Source organism: Mandrillus leucophaeus, unplaced genomic scaffold (genome assembly GCF_000951045.1).
Source record: "Mandrillus leucophaeus isolate KB7577 unplaced genomic scaffold, Mleu.le_1.0 Scaffold349, whole genome shotgun sequence".
Lineage (NCBI taxonomy): Eukaryota > Metazoa > Chordata > Mammalia > Primates > Cercopithecidae > Mandrillus > Mandrillus leucophaeus.
The window spans coordinates 813,127-817,772 of record NW_012103687.1 but is presented as its reverse complement, the minus strand read 5'-3'; the positions used below and the strand labels follow the sequence as shown (position 1 = coordinate 817,772).

Sequence of the window (4,646 nt, the reverse complement as noted above, 5' to 3'; positions counted from 1 at the left end):
GGAGTCAAGATTGCTGTGGTCACCAAGTGAGTGGGGAGGGGCTTGGGCTCATGCACTGAGGGTGCCTGTCCCTTCAGCTGTTTCTGCAGAGAGGAGCATGTGTGGGTCTCTCCTCTCTGTGCGTGGCCGCTGCGTGGTGAGGTCAGGCCCCAGGGAACACTTGGTGTGTTCAGCCACCTCCTGTGTTTACTCAACACCAGCTCAGGAGTGTCCTTGCCGCCTTGCTTGGAAGCAGTAGGGCTGGCTCCAGGAACTGCCCGAGTGCCGGGTTTTCTGCCCTCGCTTGGAATTTGTCATGGTCCCAGGTTCCTGTTGAATGGCCATAACCCCTGCCCCTTTGTCACGAGTCAGTTGCCAAGAGAAACTTGTTTGGTTTGAGAGCAGTTCTTGCAGACACAGACCACTTCCTCTGAGAATTCATTTGCTTCCCCAGGATGGAATCCAGCTGGGCCCCTGAACTTGCCGGTCATGTGGGCCGGGGCCTCCATCAGTCATACCCTGGACTCCTTTCTGTGTCTAAACAGCACGCCCCACCCCCAACTGCACGGCAGCCACTTGCGTAGCACTCTGGGAGGGCTCTGGGCATGAGCAGTGAGGACTCCAGCAGCAGCTCCCCCAGATAACCACTGCTAATGAGGGTGGCTTGAGAAGCAGCTTTGATGTGCTCCCAAATCCAGTTGCAAACAGAACTAAAGGCCTCAGCACGGCACTCACTTTGAAGTATTCTTACTCTAGTGTCCTGTGTGGCGGTATTGGAATTGTTCATTGCTAAGATTCAGAGGAGAAAAGCACTTAGCAGCACAGGAGCTGCTGGTGCTGAGGCAACCCTTCATTCGTCAGATGTGTTAAGGTCCAAGCCCAGGGCAGGGGTCAGGGATTCTCCTTTCACACAGCGCGCGGGTGGCAGGACCAACACCGGGTCTGATCCCCCAGCTGGGGGCACAGGCTGCTAACCCCAGGCCTGGAATCTATCAGATGCCCTTTCTGTGCTGACTTTACTTAGGACTCCTGACCTTCCCACAAAGATCATGTGTGATTTGCAGAGGGTCTGGCTGCTTCAGCCTCTTAGAAAGGTCCTGAGAAAGTACATGCAATGAGAACAGGGCTTGCAGAGGGAGGGCAGGCATGCAGAAGGCTGTGTGTGCAGTCCCAGACCTGGGCATCTTCGTCACCGTCCTCACTCCACCTCCATGTGTATAGATAGGGGACAGGTTTCCTGTGTTGTGGCCCAAGCAGGGCTGTCAGGACATTGAGAACATTTCCTCCTTCCATAGGAGAGAGAGGTCCAAGGTGCCCTACATCGTACGCCAGTGCGTGGAGGAGATCGAGCGCCGAGGCATGGAGGAGGTGGGCATCTACCGCGTGTCCGGAGTGGCCACGGACATCCAGGCACTGAAAGCAGCCTTCGACGTCAGTGAGTGTCGGCCTGCGCAGGACGGGATGGAGGTGTGGGCAGTGGTGTTGGCGATGAGATCTCAGAGCACTCCATGGCCTGGGCATGTCACATCCTTCGCTGTGTCTTTTCTTCATTTACTGTTTTATTATTTTTAAAAAAGAGAAAACAAGAGTTGTAGAAAAAGCTTCTACAGAAGCCAGTATTCAAACCATCTTTGCTACACATGCCACTTGCTGGGGTGAACCAGGGCTTCTGCGGGGCCTTGGCCTTCCTGCCTTGGGGGTGGACACCCAGGACTCAGTGCAGTCTGTCCACTGCCCTGTGTGAGGATGCGGCAGACAGAGGGCACCGATGGGACCCAACTCAGGCCAGGGCTGCAGCATCTCCGCCTCTATCTCACCAACCCTCACAGGCTATGAAGGACCTGGAACTGCCACAAATGCCAGGGGAGGACATCGAGACCCCAGAGGGTCCTTCCCAGCATCTTCAAAGCAACAGGATTTTGTGCCTGCAGATCCTTCTTTGGGGCACACACCACTGACCCTGACCAGGACCCCTACAATGCTCAGCACCCCTGGGAGGGCCTGTGGTAGTTTCAGCTCCCTCTGGGGTCCCAGAATAGACCTGGCCTGTGGTGAGGACGTAAGCACCAGTGACCAATTGGGCCCAAAGGAAGACACCGGTTCAAACACTGAAACCAATCAGATTCTCCCACAGCCTTCCTGCCATCAGAAGACACTGGTGCAGGGGTGGTTGCTAGGTACAGGGCAGAGTCACCCGATTTCCCACGCAGGCACTGTGTCCTGCCGTGCTGGCCTCCTCCTGGCCGTCACCTCGGGCCAAGCAGGGGAGAGGAATGGGAGTGCCCATGCAGCCCCATCAACTCTGCAGACACAGAACTATGCACAGCTCTTGGGAGGGGTCAGATGAGCTGCTTAAAGCCGGGGAGGAACCTGCACAGTGGTCAGCGTGGCAGGGACGGTGCTTTAGCCAAGGCAGGGATGGTGGGAGACTCACTCGGGATCCTGAAGGAGGCCGCTGCATTTCCGTGCTCTTTCCAGATAACAAGGACGTGTCGGTGATGATGAGCGAGATGGACGTGAACGCCATCGCAGGCACGCTGAAGCTGTACTTCCGTGAGCTGCCCGAGCCCCTCTTCACCGACGAGTTCTACCCCAACTTCGCCGAAGGCATCGGTGAGCACTGGAGGCCTTGGCCTCATGGGAAACGTCTCCTCCACGTGCACTGCTGCCCTTGGAGGCTGTGAAAAGTGATGTGTGGGAACCTGAGCTGTGCCCTCTCTGCCATGGTCGGTGTTTTAACCCAACCTCAGAAAACAGGACCAAAATCAAGCCTGTCCTGGAAGACCTCGCCCATCCCCAGAGGGCTCCCCGTCCCTATTCCTCAAGGAGACCAAGAGGGTGAAATGGTCAGCACTGCCGTGCTGTGGGGTCCTAAAGTCTGCTGTCCTCCTTCCTGCAGACCAGGACTGAAGGAGCGCCCAGGTGCTCTGGCCACGGGTCCTGGCCCAGTCAAGCATGGGTTCAAACCTGGCCTGACCCTTAGTCAACCTGGAGGCTGATGGCTAGAGTGGGCGCTGGCACGTGCAGCACCTGTAAGCTCTACGTCACCCTTAGGGCAGCTCTGCCCGCGGGGCCCATGCACACCCAGGCTGCAGGTGGCCCTGTGGTGTCCAGGACAATGAGGGGGTCTCTGCGTACTTGGTGGGGCTGGGGCCCTCCCACTTCCCACCTCCTTGTGTCCCTCACTCCCGTTTCATTCCACGCTGAGCCTCCCCTGCGTTGGGCTCCCCTGGGGAGGGGGTGGTGGCGGGAGATGCCCAAGGGCAGCTCTGCCCATGAGCGGCTTTCACGGCTCCTCCTGCTGCCATTTGCTGGGTGCTGCTGACCCCTGTGAGGTAGAGAAGAGGTGTTCAGGTGGCTCATACCGCACACCAGCGCCCCTCGCAGGTTCCTCACTGAGGGCCAGAGCTGTGGGACTGAGGATGATGAAGAGCCTGGGCTGTGCAGGGACACAAGACCCAGGCACTCCACGTAACCACCTCAGGAGAGGTCTCTGTCTCATTGTGACCCTGCGGAGTAACCCACCGCCTTCTCCAGCTCTTTCAGACCCGGTTGCAAAGGAGAGCTGCATGCTCAACCTGCTGCTGTCCCTGCCGGAGGCCAACCTGCTCACCTTCCTTTTCCTTCTGGACCACCTGAAAAGGTAGCCCAGCTCTCCTGTGGCTGCAGGTCCCCAGGCCATGGGTTGCCCCTCTGCTCCCACCAGACCTCCAGACTGAGGACCTTTTCCCCTGACTGCAGTCACTCACTGCCTTTGGGGACTAGTGCCACTGCCACCCCTGCCCCAGCCTCTCATCTTTGCCACCCTCCTCGCTTTGGACTGTGGCCTTAGAGCTCAGAGCTTTGGCCATGGCCAGCAGTGTACTTGGACCCCCCTCTTCCCTCCCAGTGACATCAAGGAGGAGACCTCCCCACCAGCCCGGAGCTGGCCCTTTGTCCTGGGCTGCCGAGACCCAGCAGTACCAGGGCTGGAGTCAGCTTGCAGCACAGCCAGGGTCGAGGTCATTCCCTTCTTGAGGACTCCAGCGTGGCACAGCCCCTCCGCCTCTCTGCTAGTGGTGGTGGTGAAACAGCACCCTCTGCTTTGGTCCTCTACAGGGTGGCAGAGAAGGAGGCAGTCAATAAGATGTCCCTGCACAACCTCGCCACAGTCTTTGGCCCCACATTGCTCCGGCCCTCCGAGAAGGAGAGCAAGCTCCCTGCCAACCCCAGCCAGCCCATCACCATGACCGACAGCTGGTCCTTGGAGGTCATGTCCCAGGTATGGGAAGAACAGGTTCCTGCCCATGCCACCCCAGCCTGACAGAGGTGGCCTCTGCCTGTCCCACCCCCCAGGCCTGCCCATCTTCCTACTTGCATTGTATGTGGTGTGGCCAAGATTGAGAGAGAGGGACTTGCCTAGGTCTGCATGGATGGGAGTGATGGTGGGGGGCCCAGGCCACCTCCTGGTCCTGCTGGTGCACCTTGCTGGGGGGCTTAAAACCACCTCAAGTGTTCGGGTGTGGTGGCTCATGCCTGTAATCCCAGCACTTTGGGAGCCTGAGGCAGGATAACTGATCCCAAGTGTTTGAGAACAGTCTGGGCAATATAGCAATCCCCATCTCTAGAAAAAATACAAAGAAAAATTAGCCAGGCATTGTGGCACACACCTGTAGTCCTAGCTACCT

The 4,646-nt window shown here is 58.1% G+C and overlaps 1 protein-coding gene and 1 pseudogene across 2 annotated transcripts in view; both read left to right on the top strand.

Annotated features, from left to right (window-relative positions):
* Nucleotides 1-4,633, top strand: part of LOC105546065 — a 5,566-nt pseudogene extending 933 nt beyond the window's left edge. The window contains exons 2-5 of the transcript XR_001007038.1: nucleotides 1,275-1,414; nucleotides 2,458-2,592; nucleotides 3,517-3,622; nucleotides 4,078-4,633. The product of XR_001007038.1 is annotated as a breakpoint cluster region protein-like (transcript). The remainder of the gene's footprint in view (nucleotides 1-1,274; nucleotides 1,415-2,457; nucleotides 2,593-3,516; nucleotides 3,623-4,077) is intronic.
* Nucleotides 1-4,646, top strand: part of BCR (breakpoint cluster region) — an 814,161-nt gene that overhangs the window by 139,881 nt on the left and 669,634 nt on the right. The window lies entirely within an intron of this gene.